At 52.2% G+C, this 17,427-nt stretch overlaps 1 protein-coding gene across 2 annotated transcripts in view; it reads left to right on the plus strand.

Annotated features, from left to right (window-relative positions):
• Positions 1-17,427, plus strand: part of fz2 (frizzled 2) — a 56,638-nt gene that overhangs the window by 19,070 nt on the left and 20,141 nt on the right. Inside the window, exon 2 of one of the 2 annotated variants that reach the window (XM_089579080.1) lies at positions 8,602-8,770. The exons of the other annotated variant lie outside the window; for it this stretch is intronic. The gene's annotated coding sequence lies outside the window, so the exon portion shown is untranslated. The remainder of the gene's footprint in view (positions 1-8,601; positions 8,771-17,427) is intronic. 2 annotated transcript variants of the gene reach the window in all.

Consider the following 17,427-nt stretch of genomic DNA (forward strand, 5'->3'; position numbering starts at 1 on the left):
TCTGCGTTGCCTCGTCGGACTAAGTGGCATTCTACCTCTTTTTGGTGATGAATTTTGAAAAGAGTTCGTGCCTGGAAGTTTAACCACATATGTTTCCTGCTTACCACCTTGCAAGTGATGATTATTTATTACCCCTTACTTCTCGCGTGACACTGTTTGCGACATCAGCGAGAGTTTTTAACGGGCGCGCTTCTTTGCCGGGCTCCCAAAAAATTATATATGAATCAAGGAAACATTTGGACTTAACCAACACGCATTATCCGTTTAATAGGTCGAGACTCTCCGCTCGGTTGTAACCTGCTTGATTCTAATCAAGATATGGCTAATGACCAAAACTGGACCAAGCAACTTGATTAAGGGAAACTTCTTCCTTGAACCCTGTATATTTTGGGCACGCGCTCTCTCGAGTTTTTTTCCTCTCGCACTCGTGACTCTCCTTTGCCACCACGACAGGTCCTGCGCGATCCTCACGAAATGCAATTAAAGGGTAGCCGTACTAGCTGGTTAAGAATACCTAACGGCGGCACATCCTACGAACCAGCCAGCGGTGACAGTAAGCAACGGCAAAAACAGCTGCTCCATTAGCGAAGTGAGATTGCGCTGGTCTGCTGACTGGTAGAGAGGCAAGACGGTCGGCCCAACTCGGCGGATCGAGCCCCTTGCGCCGTGGCGCCTACCACCTCGCCTGATTTACGCGGCCGGTGCCGTCGACAAGGCGGCGCTAATTAAAGCGGCGCGATTAGAGGCACGCGCCGCGGTGGCCCCGATTTATCGGGCCCACTCGTCGAAGCGACACGCGACTCGGCGCAGCGCCGACTCATTTCCCGTAATTTGGCGGCCCCGCCCAGTCGTTCAGGCGCGATCGGCAGCAGCGGGCCGCGGTTATAGGCGCCGGGCGCGCCGCTGTACCCCGGCACGCGACGCCGCCGCGCAACACATGCGCCGCGCCGCATACTAACCAGTTCGGGCGGACTTCGTGCAGCGTCCGAGCTTCCGCGGCGATCCGGCCTGGCGGGGGCGCATTACCGGCACCAGGTGGGGCGCGGCGGGAAGGGGGCGAACGTGCGCACCGCCATTGTGTGGACTGTGCGGTGGAACGGTGATGCGGGCATCGCGGTACTGCCTCCACCGCCCGAACGAGGGCTTACCGTGCATTCAGAGGCCGCGCTACTGTTTTTAGGAAGTGCCGGCGGAAAGCGAGGCACTGCAACTCTGAACAACGCGGACCCGCGTGTAGCTGACTGCGTTCGACAATTGCGATCGCATTGAGTTATAGAGAACGAGGGCGGTCGTTGATGGGAAGATTAAGTGTCTTTAAAAAAAAATTGTCTATCTCGTCCTCTAGAGTGGATGTAAGTATGAAATGCACTGCAGTAAAGGCGTAGCGTAATCTAGGACGGCTCATAGATGGTGGTAGCCGCAATGGAGTCTTGAGAACTTTTGTTAAGCCCGTGTCACACTGCAGAAACGCAACATTGACATCTACCGAACATGTTCGCCAGCGAGTCGTCAACAAGTTGCCGAACCAACTCGTTCCCTAAAGTCTTGTCACACTGCACGAACGGTAGAGAAACAAGACATATTGCTGCGGTGTTGCCTCGGTATGGCAGCTTTAGGCAATCAGAACTAGAAGCAAGCAGGTTCGTCGGCACGGTTTGGCCCGTTCGTCGGCTGGGCGAATTTCCTGACGACAACGCACCAACCAAAGCATGCACTTTGCGGTGATTGACCGCTTTCGTGCCTTTCCTGGTTGCAAACGTCGTTTCCAATGGGTTCGAAAACGAAAGGGACCTGTTTCCAATGGGTTCGTGTTGTTGCAGTGTGACAGGGTCGGCAACACTGCGGAAACGTCGTGTTGGCGAACGGAGTTTGCACACTGTTTCCGCAGTGTGACTCGGCCTTTAGCTTTTCTTAGCGGGCGGCAGCGCGCTCGGCTTCCTTCGCTACTTTTTGTGCGTGGAGACCAGCTTGACCAGAGCTCGCCGTGTGCCGGAGAGGATGTGACGGCAGCACGTGCTGCGCGGAACGCTGGGACGTTCGACTATGAGCCACAATACGCGCACTGTGGCATCGAAGCGGACCTATACTACATGGTATCGGCCTGCCAAGACAGCACAGTAACAATGGAAAGGATACAATAATCGACGATTGAGCAGTGGGAGGAAATTCTGTCCGGCTCCGGGCCGAAAGTTCAGTAGGAGCTGACCGAAAGGGCAAGAGCGGCTGCAAGGTCCAATGGACTCCCGGCATAGGGGGACCACTAATATTAGTTTCAATGAAAATGTTTTCATCATCATCATCCCTCCAAGACAATCTTAACCGAATTAAATCATGGTGCAATCACTGGTTGATGACACTTAATCGAAATAAGTGCAAGCCCATGTCTTTTCATCGCCGTCGCAACTCGCATTTATTTACTTATAAGATTTCTGGACCTCCTGTCGAACTCATCCCGTCCTATACTTAATTGGGCATTACTATCAGCAATGATTTATCGTGCCGCGAGCACGTAACGAAGCTAATATCGTCTGCGAATAAAAAACTAGGCTTTCTTAAATGTCATCTTCACGACGCCTCTCAAAATGCAAAGCTACTTGCTTATAAATCATTGATCAGGCCAAAACTTGAGTATGCATCCGCCATTTAGAATCCACAGCAAGCATACCTCATTGATTCATTACAAGCCGTGCAAAACAGAGCCGCCCGTTTCATTCACCGCTCATACTCATCCCATATTAGTGTTTCATCTCTCAAACTACAGTCCCAATTATACAGTCTTTCCCTCCGTCGCCGTATTTCTAGCCTGTGCCTGTTTCACAAATGTTATTATTCCCAGCTCAAACAGCAGCCATACATACATCTGCATACCGCGATCACGCGCGTCTCACCGCATTGGTCATCCGCTGAAAGTTTCACGCCAACATGCCCGTACGACTACATTTTCCAAGCCATTTTTCCTTCGAACAGCAAGCGACTGGAACGACCTTCCCCATCAAATCAAATCAAATCAAATCAAATCAAAAGTTTATTTCCTATCTAGCACTACAGATGGAGGAATCGTAGAAAAAATCTGCCCTTGGGCAGCTTGACGAGTCTACAATCCTAATTATTGACAGGGAGGCAACACAAGAGTTTATACAGTTTTAAAAAACAAGCACATCAAGGAAGCACCGGAGAATACACGAAACAGCAATGTGTATACATAATGAAACTTAAACAATGTTATTCAGAAACAAATTATGTAGTTCACGACGTGACAAAGAAAACAAATCGAGGTTAATGTGGATATACCTATTTAGAAGAGATGCAAGTGTGTACTGAAGGCATTCCCTACCAAGATTTAGTCGAGGTGTTGGCACTGTCCATTCTTCCCCACGTCTTGTTGGATAGACTGATTCTTTTTTCCTTAGTTCTGCTAAATTTTTAAGATTTGTTATATTCTTCTTGATTTCTGTTTTAAAAGTAACACTGAGGCGATATTTATAAAGACTATGTGCTTTAATAACTCTGGAATGACAAAAGAAAGCTGCACTTGGATGTCGGAACGGTAAATTATATGCATTTCGGAGATATCTTTTTTGCATTAAATGAATACGTTCAAGGTTAGTGAATGTTGTAGTGCCCCACACCAACTGGCAATAGTTTAAATGCGAGTTGAATATTGAATTGTATACCAGCATCTTAGTTTTTGTGGGAAGTATGCATTTTAGACGGCCTATAACACCAGTGATTTGAGCTATTTTTTTTCAAGGTATAATTGGTATGATAATCCCATGACATACTGGCAGAAAATATGACCCCAAGGCATTTAAACTGCTCAACAATTTCTACAGCCCGCGAGTTTAATATAATATTATCGTGCAGTGGGATAACTTTATTTTTCGGCCTAAATATGACAGCTTTGGTCTTACTCTCGTTTATTTGCATCAGGTTAACTGCAGACCAGACCTCAAGAGCTTTCATTGTGGCATTACATTGTTTGATAAGTTCATGAACATTTTCACCCGAAAAAAAATACGCTCGTATCGTCTGCATAGATGAAAAACTTTGTATTATCGCTAATGTTGACAATATCGTTTAGGTAAATATTGATGGGCAGCCATCACCTGCCCATCAACATTCCTAGAAAATGTTACATCCCACCTGTCATCATGAAAATAATCTTTTGCTCTCTCATGTTAACCCCACCCCTTATGTAAAACCCCCTTGAAGGAAATAAAAATGAAATGAAGTGAAATTCGCCTCGGCCGGACGCCGCCGCCGCCGTTCAGTCGACCAGCATGTCGTCTCAACTGCAAGAAATGCGGTAGTGGTCGTGCAGTAGAACCCCAGGTGGTCCAGATTAATCCGGAATCCTCCGCTACGGCCCTTCATTCTCTCTTTTTCTCTTTTTGCTCTTCTTCATCCCGTCCCTTTTTTTTAATTGGTTATCTGGAAAGGAAAGGTGGGTCACCCGCTGATAATAGCGTCAGGGTGGCTATGCAGTCTTCGGCGAAGCGTTTGAGCCATTCAGGGCGGCTAGTTTCTGCACGGACGCCACGGATGCGGTCTTCGTCGAAGGCGTTTCTGCCCTTCTAGAGAACGCGGGGCGCAGCTCGAACAATTTCAAGAAGTGTCTCCCACTGGAAAGCACATGAACGGAAAACTTAAGTTGCTTTTCTTACAGCCAAATATGAATGATTTGCATTGTCTTCTGTTTCCTGAGTCTTGGCGGAGGGGGCGATGGCGAGGGGCAGGCGGGGTTAGCTCTACATTTGAAATTTCGGCAGTCGCTTCCAAGGGCGTCCGCAGAATTTTTTGCAGGGGGGGGCTCCATTGGTTCTTGGCGCCAGAGGGGGGGGGGGGGGGTATGTTCGTAGCAAAAAGGCACTATTTGCGGAGTAAATTCATTTATTTATATATAAATAAAAAAGAAGGGAAATACGCACATGAAAGAAAAATTACAAACAGCAAATTAAAGCGTGGCTAGGAGAGATATATTGGAGTTTATCAACGAAGAAACAATTAAAATTACTAAAAAATGCAAAAAGATACTGTCACTTCGTGGAGAAGAGTGCTCAGTCTTGCTGCATACGGGTTCTCGACTCACCCGGATTGATGACCAGCACACAGCACAATATGTTCACAAACACGCAACTACAGTCACTCGTCAGTCTTCCTTGAACAGCAACTGTAGGCGCCTCGGATTTTTCTGGGCGAATTGCGTAATTACACGGGTGATAAATTCATTTCCGTGCTTCATTACACGCTCTCGGTGCACACTCATCATACACATTGATTGGAAAAACGGTTGAACTCGTACGTTGAAAACAAAAGACGACTATATATACAACGGAAACTTATTTACAAGATAAATGCACGCTCGCCGCTTCATACACCTCGCTCCATCTTGCTCGCGCATCCGCGCAGTCGAGCAACCGCACACACACTGCTCGCCGCTCGTCGTTTTCTCGTCCGCTGTTGTGGTTGTTCTCACCTTCGTTGACAACCGGCCACTAAAGACACCGAAGCACAAACACAGAGGCGCGCACACGTGCAAGGTAATATCCCCGAATGCGCACTTTGGGGGTGAAAGGAACGCCGCGCGACTTCCGAGGGGAAGGGACACTCGCCACTCCGGTCGGAAATTTTTTTTGTGTGTTTTTACGGGGTTCAGAGCCCCAAAACGACTCAGGCTATGAGGGGCGGAGTAGTACAGAGTTCCGGATAATGTCGACCACCTGGATCTCTTTACCATGCACTGACATCGCACATGGGCGCTGTTGGGATTTGAGGCCCAGCCAGTGGTGACAGGCGAGCCAGGCAGGCGCCATCGGGCTGCGTTCACCAAAGGCGCTGGTTTTCGGAGAAGACGCAAGGAACGCTGGTGTGGGGGCGCCTCCGGAGACTGCGTCGCCGTGAACAAAAGCAGCTAATCCCCTTTGCCGAAGATTCTGAAAGCGGCGCTTCTACCGAACTGCGCTCTCCCGTGTATCGGAGGAGACAGTGAGCGGCGGCGGCGCCAACTCATCGCCCGCTTGCCCCTGAGCAGCCCGACAAAGCGGGGGTGGACACGGCTGATTTGTCCTTCCCTCCTGAAGAATTCATCGGTGGCCGGCGTACGAACGTATCCGAAGGCGAAAACAACATGCCCTGTGCACTGTTTGTCTCCGTGTCGCTATCTCTCTAGAGATCAAAGAAACAGACACCCATCTCAAGACGGCTCGAAATACATGCTCGCCGGTGCCGCTGCATGTCTGCAACAGGTCGCCCTTTTGTAGAACTAATGATGGCGTGGTTTGACAACGGCGGGACGGCGCGCGCCCGGACGCGGCATTTCGCAGATGTGCCCCAAAGCGTGGAAGCGGGGCTGATTTTACCCTTTTGGCTGAGCTCACCACCGCCCCTGGCGTGCGGCCATCACTCACGGTTCGAGTGAGTGATTTTCCAGGGGGGTGCAGCCGCCCCCCCTTGCCCCCCCCTCCGGACGCCCATGGTCGCTTCGCCTGTGTTATCGCATGGTGTAAACAAAAAATAACACCTAGCTCCTCTTTAGAAGGCTGGCGTCCTCTGAGAATAGCACAAGGACGGACGCAGAAAGTCGAGGCTTCAGCTGTGCTCTAAATGTACTGCGTACTTATACGCATGCTGTACGAAAGTGGAAGGCCAGAGTTTTTTCTTTTTTTTTTTGCCGTTACGGCTCTGTGACGGAGTTTGACGGGGATAAAACTGACGTACTAAACAGAAAATTCCCGCCTTCACTGTGAACCTGAAGGCAGCGTTGCCAACAACTCTTTGATCATACCAGTTGCTAAATTGAACATGGGGTCCATGTATTGAAATCAGGTTGTCTGATAGGGACAAAGCTCGGGAAGTCAGCTAACTGTCGCGACAGTATAACTGTGTACGAGTTACGAACTCCGAGATGTGGTTGATGACTGCGCTAGAGTCTGGCAACACAATCAGTGAAACAGACGCAGTAATAGAAATGAGAAGTTAGAACAGTCATAGAGATAAATAAAAGCTAAAACGCGCAATTAATTTCAGCTCGTCTGAAAGTAATGACTACAAACGGCAATTGTTTTACCACCGCTGCCGCCCCAACCTGCTAACCATCAGGTTTCGAAGCGGAGTTTCGCAAATTGCATGATCAAAGAGCTGCGAGTGTTGCCTATACTGAGCCAACCATTTGAGAGGAGTGCAGACCGAGTAGGGGGCGACAGGTCACTACCAGTGGTTGTGCGGTCTGGGGGATCCTGGTAGCGGGTGCACTCTGGGATGCCTCGAGCCAACGCCGCCGTTCAAGGTAGTGACGTCGATTGATCGAGCGGGAGGGGCAATTTCGGGTCGCAGAAATTAAATAACACTCTCACACCTGGCAGTAGCAGTAATGAGCGGCCTCGTGGCTCAACGAATCGAACAACATTAAGTCTCTGCCCCAAATGATGCACAAGTATTCACCTTGCGCAGTGACGCCGAGCAGTGGCGAAGTGCAGTGTTGTAGTGCGATACGGCTGTCGCTACCGTATACCGCTACCGCGTATACCGTAACGCTATGCTAGAACTCGGTTTCGTTGCGTGTTCTTCTGCCCAGCGGAAAAATACTCGGAAGGTTCTCTTTTTAGCGCAGCAGAAAACGAGTCGGGTGCGCGGTTTCCCCAGATCTTCTGTACGTCACGGAAATCCTCATCACGTGCAACGGAATGCAAGCGTGAAAGAAAAAAGAAAGCGCGGCGCCGGCCGTGGGAGAGGAAGTCGCTCCTCCGACGTCCTCCGGCCGTTGGCGACAAAGGCTGATGGAGCCGCCAACGGTGGGCGATCAGGTAGCGGACGAAGGAAAGGCGCATATTTGAGCTGTGACGCGCTGAAGATAGCGACGTCTGGACTCTCGCGACGTCTGTACTGTGTCGAGTGCACGGTGCCGCGACGACGACCGGCCGTTTGCCGCTTATAGCAACGAAATGAAACTGTACACCCTTCACGCGCACCACGCAACTCGCCCCCGTACACGCGTCGAAAAGCGTCGTATTATATCACCGCATTCTCACGCGCTGAACGCTCCGATGCCACAAATCCTTACTTGAAGCAGCAGTCTTGGCCTCCGCACGGATTGTGACGGTGCTCTTGTTCGTAGACAATCTTATTTCATTATTCTTTTTCATTTCACCTCGTCCCTCAGTCTTTTTGCTGACCTAACTTAACTGCCGGGAGCTTACGGTAGTTGTTACCCGAAAGGAAGCCAAATCGCTCGGAGACTGTATTAAGTTTTAGAATAGGGGGACCCTGTCGGTTGGGGGGGTAGCGGAGCGCAGTGCGCATGCGTAGAACAAGAATGTCCCTCGGGTTATTGTTCTGCACATGCGTACTGGCGTCCCGCTATTCCCCTGTATCCCTATCCCAATAACATCTTGTGAGTCCGATCGTGAACTGCGCCGTGAGCGACGGGACTAGCAGTACTATGGCCTTTGAGCAGTCACGACAACAGCGACAGGAGGAACGAGCCCAAGGACGCCTTCGGAAGGAGTAGGATAGCTAGGTGGGAACGCATACAAGCCTGCCAATTCTCCGTTCAGGCGAGTTTTTGAGCAGCGATGTGAACGTTACTTACCTTGTTTCCTGCAGGAAGGGAGCTTGCGAGCTTAGAAGAATGTGCGGAGATAGACACGTACTTCAGCTTCCACAAAGCACAGGATACGCATGCGTGTCTGGAATTTCCATGTTGTCAGTGGGGACATGAAGCTTCAACACACGGCAAAGAGAGCCGACGCCAGGATGCTCCTTTGAATGAAGGGTAAATATTGATGACAATTGTCTTACGAGTACACTGTCGACTGCATCTCGAGCGTGACTTTGAAACCTATTCGAATCGACTCGGGGCTCACGGCGCGCTCTTCTTGCGCCGTCACTGAATTTGCCCAAGGCGTGCCTTGTTTTTGAACGCGAATCTATCTCCACGGCTGAAGAAGCGACGTAGACGGGAGGCTGCTCATTGCACTGTTCTCTTTCAAATGAATAACCAGCATGCCCAAGCATTCTTACAAGTATGGTGCGTGTCAAACTTGGCAGCTTCCGGAGAAGGCAAGGGACGCTCCCCACCTGTTATTCAAAAACTTGCGTCTTCCACAGAATTATAGAACAAAATATTGATTTGGCGCCCTAGCTTTGCCAGGAAAATTGTATGCGGGTTTGTGGTTTAGTGTTATGGGCCAGGCTTTCTTAGATTCTGCGTCACGTGGGGAACTGTGCCGGACTTAGTGTTAATATGCAACAGAGCACTGCACTCTGCAGCAAACGCATAGATGCGAATGTACGCTAGTCAGCGCCGTTCTTGTCATATGCGATGACTCTAGTATTAAGAACCTGTAGAAGTGAAAATCCATGCATGCATTGTTGACGCGAATGATATTACAGAGCTCTTTGAAAGTGTTTGATCGCTAGAGAGCGTCACACCTGCAGTTACCACTCGAGCACAGTCACAAAACGCGCGCGGTGAACCTCTGCGCATCCCTATACAAGCGTTCGTTTACTAATTACACGTTAAGCTCTGGCTATCAAGGCTCTGGTCGTGTAGAAATGTGGCATCCACCTGGGCATCCACCTCCCGCTTGCGAGGTGGATGCCCAGATCACTAGGGAACAGCTGAAGTATATTTTCACTTGCAATTGGCAATAAAACTAAAGCGTTTGGTGAGATGATGCTCGAAGATGTTGATAATGATCGCCTACCCTTCTTACACGCTGCACAGTCTGACATAAAATGCTTCCCAAGCTCGCGCCGACTAGTTCTGACGACCATAGGAAACCAATAGATTGTACCACACATCCAAAATTTTCGCGGTAATTTGTGATGTTCAGCACCGTGCAGCACGTGGCGGCAGCTGCGCAAACTAGAAGCCATTGCACAGGTGTTCTGGGCTCGTCAAAACCATGCACAGGTGTATCCGATAAGCAGGGTATATCTGACCATGGGTGTCCGGAGGGGGGGGCAAGGGGGGGCGGCTGCACCCCCCTGGAAAATCACTCACTCGAACCGTGAGTGATGGCCGCACGCCAGGGGCGGTGGTGCGCTCAGCCAAAAGGGTAAAAGCAGCCCCGCTTCCACGCTTTGGGGCGCATCTGCGAAATGCCGCGTCCGGGCGCGCGCCGTCCCGCCGTTTTCAAACCACGCCATCGTTAGCTCTACAAAAGGGCGACCTGTTGGAGACATGCAGCGGCACCGGCGAGCATGTATTTCGAGCCGTCTTGAGATGGGTGTCTGTTTCTTTGATCTCTAGAGAGATAGCGACACGGAGGCAGAGAGTGCACAGGGCATGTTGTTTTCGCCTTCGTCGCTCGCTATAATCAGGATACGTTCGTACGCCGGCCGGCGATGAATTCTTCAGGAGGGAGGGACAAATCAGCCGTGTCCACCCCCGCTTTGTCGGGCTGCTCGGGGGCAAGCGGGCGATGAGTTGGCGCCGCCGCCGCTCACTGTCTCCTCCGATCCACGGGAGAGCGCAGTTCGGTGGAAGCGCCGCTTTCAGAATCTTCGGCAAAGGGGATTAGCTGCTTTTGTTCACGGCGACGCAGTCTCCAGAGGCGCCCCCACACCAGCGTTCCTTGCGTCTTCTCCGAAAACCAGCGCCTTTGGTCAACGCAGCCCGATGGCGCCAGCCTGGCTCGCCTGTCACCTCTGGCTGGGCCTCAAATCCCAACAGCGCCCATGTACTGTGCGATGTCAGTGCATGGTAAAGAGATCCAGGTGGTCGACATTATCCGGAACTCTGTAGTACTCCGTCCCTCCAGAGTCGTTTTGGGGCTCTGAACCCCATAAAAACACAAAAACAAATTTTCCGACGGGAGTGGCGAGTGTCCCTTCCCCTCGGAAGTCGCGCGGCGTTCCTTTCACCCCCAAAGTGCGCATTCGGGGATATTCCCTTGCACGTGTGCGCGCCTCTGTGTTTGTGCTTCGGTGTCTTTAGTGGCCGGTTGTCAACGAAGGTGAGAACAACCACGACATCGGACGAGAAAACGACGAGCGGCGAGCAGTGTGTGTGCGGTTGCTCGACTGTGTGGATGCGCGAGCAAGATGGAGAGAGGTGTATGAAGCGGCGAGCGTGCATTTATCTTGTAAATAAGTTTTCGTTGTATATATAGTCATCTTTTGTTTTCAACGTACGCGTTCAACCGTTTTTCCAATCAATGTGTATGATGAGTGTGCACCGAGAGCGTGTAATGAAGCACGGAAATTAATTTATCACCCGTGTAATTACGCAATTCGCCCAGAAAAATCCGAGGCGCCTACAGTTGCTATTCAAGGAAGACTGACGAGTGACGGTAGTTGCGTGTTTGTGAACATATTGTGCTGTGTGCTGGTCATCAATCCGGGTGAGTCGAGAACCCGTATGCAGCAAGACTGAGCACTCTTCTCCACGAAGTGACAGTATCTTTTTGCATTTTTTAGTAATTTTAATTGTTTCTTCGTTGTTTGTAATTTTTCTTTCTTGTGTGTATTTCCCTTCTTTTTTATTTATATATAAATAAATGAATTTACGCCGCAAATAGCGCCTTTTTGCTACGAACATACCCCCCCCCCCCCCCCCCTCCGGCGCCAAGAACCAATGGAGCCCCCCCCCCCTGCAAAAAATTCTGCGGACGCCCTTGTATCTGACCGAAGCTTTAGGCACGGAATGCATACTTGCTTTACAGCTAGCTAAATGGGATTTTATCGTCGCTTTGAACGTGTGATTCTGCGCTTCCGATAAATTTACACGCCGTTAGTAAATTGACTCCGCTTCCTTTTGCGAGACACCGTATCGCTTAAGGTGCTGTTGAAGCTTGGACGACACGTATTGATGAAGCGCAAATGACTCGGCCGGCTGATTCTGGCCGTCACTGTACATCTGACTTGCTGAAGTAATGTAGACCACTGCAGTACACTCTAAGACCTGCAGTAGTTGCAGTAGTGGCGCTCCAGTATTCAGCTTTCTGGAAAAGGTCGCACCTGAGCACGTTCTCTCGTTGGTCTGGGGCCAAAAGGTCTCATTGTACCTCCCGCGGTAGAACATGAAGCGATAATTTTTGGCGAGCGTCTTGATCGTGAGTCGTCGACGTCATCCATTGTTCCTTCTGTACTGGCCAGTTTTCCAGAGCAGAGCCAGCGCTCGTGTCAGCCCTAAGGTGGCCGCATCACACACTTCGGAAGCCTTTGGAGGCGTGGGAATGAGAGAAATGACCATTTTCCGGGACAGCTGACGTCAAAATGCGCGCCGCGTGGGAACAGAATGTAGCTGAGCTCCAGCCCTGTAGTCTGCCCAAGGTCCATAACCATTCCGTCGGCAGCCCGTTCGAAGAAAGCTTCGGAAACCGGAACGACTGTCGCCGCACTTCGATTCGGTGGTGGCCACTCCGGCACACACACAGAACCGTCTGGGAAGTGCACCCACCAGTCCGATCGAAGCTCGGCCGGAAATCGAGACTTATGGATATGCATCGCGCGGCCCGCGGAAAGGAGCGGTCGCGAGGGAGACCGTTGAGCAACAACAGGTTTATGACCGGCACCGGGCACACAACACACACATACTGTCCCCTGACGTATGTGCGCTCGCGCAATTGGATGCGCTGATCTGGCGTGGCTTGCCCTGACCATAACTCAGCCGCCGCTACGCAGTGGACTACGGCGAGACGTGAAAATAGGAAGCGGCGGCGGCGCTCGCGACGCGCGCTTTACGGCCCCCGCGGGTGCAGTGGCCGGCTTGTGGCGGTTGGACGCCTTATTTCACGGCTCGGGCTCCGCCGGAGGGCCGGAGGCGACACAAACTGGAGTCCGCCGCCGCCGGCGTCCCGTACGGCGCCCTGGGCGGTCGTTGCTGAGATGATCGCGACGATTAGGCTTTCCCGCTGGCAGCAGGCGCGAGTCGCCCGTCCACTTCCGCCGGACGCGTCAAAGAAGAATCTGTCTCCTCCTCCCCCCTTCTCCGGCCTCCGCGCTTAGGCTGGCCTCTCGCCTTAACGTCTGGCGAGCCGCGTGCCCTCGCAAACAGAAGATTGTTTGGGTCCCGTAAGCGTTGTTTGTGGCCGACTCCGGGACGAGAATGCGTTCGATGCGTTATGGTAATAACCGCCGCGGCGTCCGCCAATCCGCGCTCTTTCGTTCCTGTCGTCGGTGCAGCTCCGCCCGCGCTGGAAAGGCAGCCGCCGTCTGCTTTTTTTTTGCTGCATGTGTGCTTTTGTCGCATGAATCACTGCGGTGCTTAGAAGTTTTTTTTTTTTTCACTCTTCCTTAACGTTGCTTAAAGTGCAGCCGTACATCACGCGTGTTTTGAACGAGAGAGCCCCTCTGTCTCGTTGGAAGCGAGTGCTGCAGTCTCCCCGCGTTTTGCAGGGCGCCACCGCACTGAAAGCGGGCTCAAGTGAGAGGAGGAGGGAGGGGGGCACTTGAGCGCGTGGAGAAATCGCGCTACGTCCCAGTGCGGCCGCACAGCGCACAATGGCCCTGTCACTCAGAAGCGCCTCGAGTCTTGGCGGCGGCCTTCTCGGCTGGCCCCATTGTGTTGTTCTCTTTCGAGAGGGTCGCCCTATCTGCGCTGGCTTTTCATTACCTTGTTAACCTGGGGTGAATCAGAGCAGGCATCCGATCACCGCGACTATGACGTTCGCCGTTGACGCGCGGCACAAACCGAAATGTAAAAGCCGCAGGTTTTCACGCCAGTAATCAAGATTTGGAATACTGTAACTTTCCACCCCATGTTATTTCTCAGTGGCAATGACGTTTAGATGCCAAGCCTAAGCTAGCGGCGTACAACCCCGGCCACGGCGGCCGCATTTCAGAAATGCGAATTCACCCGAGTGATGTGAGATAGCGCACGTTAAATGACGATGGACACCTAATTTCAGTTGCATGTTTTCGTTTTCAAGTGATGCTTCAGACATTAGAATACATGTTTTACCTCGTGGTATCCGTCTATGACCACTAAATGATTTATAATTGAAGTTTTCCCTCATGCTGTTTCGGTTTCATCGACCGAACGATGGCTGTGGCGTGCATTTGTTGTTTAGGTCACGCGAGGCTCTAAAAAACTGCAATATGATCGCTGATATGCAGTTTTAATTCACCACAACACTCAAGCCAGCCTGCTTCAAGGTTTGGAATGAGAAAAAAAAAAACAAAAAACGAAGGCTCAACAATGTTAGACTTTTTTTTCATGACTCAGGTAACCTAAACACCACCTACACGTCACAACCATCGTTAGGCTGATGAACCCGAAAGAGCATCAAGAAGGAATTCACATGTAAATTATTTGGCGGCCGTAGGCGACTACCACGAGGTGATGTATGTATAACACTAACGCCTAACGCATCATTTCAAAGAAGAAAACACGAAAGCAAAAAACTGGTGCATATTCTCCTTTAAGGAACCCGAGGTGGTCGAAATCCATCCGAAGCCCTCCACTTATTCGGCGTCTCTATTATACCATTTGCAGCTTTGGGGATGTTAATATATAACTGCCGAGAAATGTGGTGTGGCGAGTAGCGATCCATTGGCTATGGGTGAATCTCTCAAAACTACGCGTGGGCTATGCACGACGCCGCAGGGGCGGGCTCCGGAATAATTTCGAGAAGTTTAACGTGCGCTGGAATCGCATAGCACACGGGCGTTTCTGTATTTTGCCGTCATCGAAATATCGAAATGTCCTCGCCAATGCCGGGATTCGACACCATGTTCTCGGGCAAAACAGCCACTAAGCCATTCGCGCAAGCTCGCGATGAGCGGCACTCAGGAAAATAATAGCAACAGGCGACTCTTGTGCTTTTTTGAATCCCGTTCCTCGCGCTGGCTTCTTTTGCTATGGAATCCAACTCAGCCGTTTTGCAGCTATGTAGCGCACATGGGTATTTTGTGCAGCATGAAATTGCAGGAAGAGTACAAACTCGCTGTGTGAAAACTGGAAGTCGCTCTAAACAACCAAGCACAACACAGTGATCGGGGTGTTTTGAAGAGGTAATTGACACGTTCGTGTCCCTGGCGCAGTTGTCAAAAGAATAAAGCGAAAGTTAGGAACCAACCAGCACTCTCCGTACGCGAGTCATGTTCTGCATGCAACGCACACCCGCGAGCAGAAGTAGCAATAATAACAACGGCGGCTTTATTTGCATCATGAATACACCATACCGTGAAAGGCCTTGCTTTCCTTTCCCAAACTACGTTCCATTTTGTCCGATACTGCAGTTAGTTATTTTTGTTTGTTTGTTTGTGTGTTTGTTTGTTTGTTTGTTTGTTTGTATGTTGCGGTGCATCTAGGAAATAATAATAGCTTGAATAACGAACAAGAATAGCATTTTTCCTGAAAACGCAAACGCAGTCCAGAACGCAAAATGTGACGGCGGCGTTCGGTACAAGGGCACTAGAGCGCGTAACACCGCTCGTATGAGAAAAAAATACCACGCTGTCTCGAACTGAATAGAAGTTCGGAACATTACTTGCGTACTCTCTTAGAATCTCTCATCAGGTCGAAGCTTGAGTGTGGTAGCAAGCGATTTGAGCCTGTCACGTGTATTCACTCGTTTTCATTCAAAGAATCGCCCCTTTCACTGCGTGGACAGAGGCGTCAGAGAGCTAAGCCTGGCTTTCATTAGTGCGGTGCCAGCAGACACATCCTCAAATTCAGACCAGCTGTATAGCCCCTAATGTGTGGCTAGCTGCTAAAGCGATACCAGTGTATTCAAGCCAGGTGCACAAGCGCTGACGGCATCAACGCACTCAAAATTGCGGCATTCTGCAATTGGTTACTGGAGAACAGACTGCAGGCCAGCCAGCCTCGCTGCGGGGCGGTCGGGCTTCCCGCACTGTGCGGGGCTCGGAGGTGCGGGGCTTCTCACCGCGGGGCGGCCGGCCGGCGCCCATCGGCGGCCGCTGCCGCGACACGTGCGCCGAATGCGGCGCCCGGGCGAAAATCAGTTCCGCGGCTGAGCGCAGCAGCACAATAGATCACCGAAGGGAGACCGGGGCGCGCGTCGCGTCTGAGGTAATGCACCGCGACAACCGCGTTTCCCGCCCCGCTGGGCCCGACACGCGACGGGTCCCCCCCCCCGTGGGCTCTGTCGGCGCAACCGCAGCTTCGATTGCGCGATGGTGCCAGGCCGCCGCGCGACTGCGGGGACGCGTCAGCTTGGCCCGCGCCAACGAAGCCGCATCTGGCGCGTCGGGCGACGTGGCTGGCTCTAGCCTTTCGCCCACGCTTCGGCGGAGCGCCTACCACCTCCGGGCAGCGCTGCCCGGCAAAGCGTTCAGCGCGAAGATGGCGTTTTTTGCCGCGCATCGCGGTGCCGGTTCTTGTATCACAGAAAGCAACCGGGAACGAGTGAACATAGGACCGCACTAAGCAAACGGCGGCTTATTGGAGCGTAGCGGCAATGCCTTTGAGTGCGCGATGCGCTAAGTAAAGGCCGCCGGGGGAAGTCGGCGCCCCGCGCGAAACTGTACTCGTCAGCATCCCACCCTCAAGTGCTACAAGTGAACTGGAAATCGGGCTATCCCCCACTGCGTTCGAACAAAGCCCAGGCAAAAAAAAAAAGAAATGCGGGAGGGGATGAAACACAGTGTAGGTTCGAAGGAGCAAGGGGAGTATGAGGATGAATATTAAGAAGGGCTCCAAGGCGCGGCACGCAAAAGAGAAAGACGAAAAGTGGCCATCCAGTTTATTGTTATTATACGCTCATTCCGGGACACTGTGCGGGCATTTGCGGAACGACGGCGAGGCAACACAATCATCATTTGGACCCAAAACAACGCGTCGTCTCCGGCGCCTGCCAAGGGCGCCCCCGGGGGAGCGCCCGGAGAGCGCCGGAGGTTAATTCCATATTCAAGGCGCTTTCTTGGCCAGCGCCGGCCGCGCTAACCATGATGGGCCGGACGGGCCGGCGAGAGCATTTACAAACGCGTAATGGAACGCTGCACCACCCTCCGACCGTTAGCGCGCGCGCGCGCCCGTCTCGAGACGAAGCCAGCCAGCCGGCAGGGGGCGCCGCGCCGATGGCGGCAAGAGAAAAAGAAACGGTTCCCGCTTACAGGCCTGAGCGCTCGCCTTCGCGCGCGGGCACCAAAGGACTCCCGTCGCGAAAAGTGAGCGCCCCACGGCATGTCCCGAGCGCATCTCTGGAGCGTGCGCACGCGCGCCGCGGTCTGCCTGTTTACACGGCCGGCGCTCCTGCCGTCGCACCGCGCTCCCGCCGACTGCCTATCGCTGTTTACACGGGCTCCAAATGAGGGGTTAATTGCCGGGGTTGCGCGCGGCGCGTGATTTACGGCCCCCTCGTGACAAGCGCCCTGTTTACACCAACGCCCGGCGCTCGTGGACGGACGCATTCCCCGCGTGCCCGGCGTGGCCCTTTCGTTTACAGAGCGGCGCACGCCGGGCGATCGCTGGCAGCGAGAAGAGTCGCATCCGATCCTCGCGCGCCAATAAACAGA

The sequence above is a fragment of the Amblyomma mixtum genome, chromosome 3 (genome assembly GCF_055824585.1).
Source record: "Amblyomma mixtum isolate Tamu chromosome 3, ASM5582458v1, whole genome shotgun sequence".
NCBI classification, from domain to species: Eukaryota; Metazoa; Arthropoda; class Arachnida; order Ixodida; family Ixodidae; genus Amblyomma; species Amblyomma mixtum.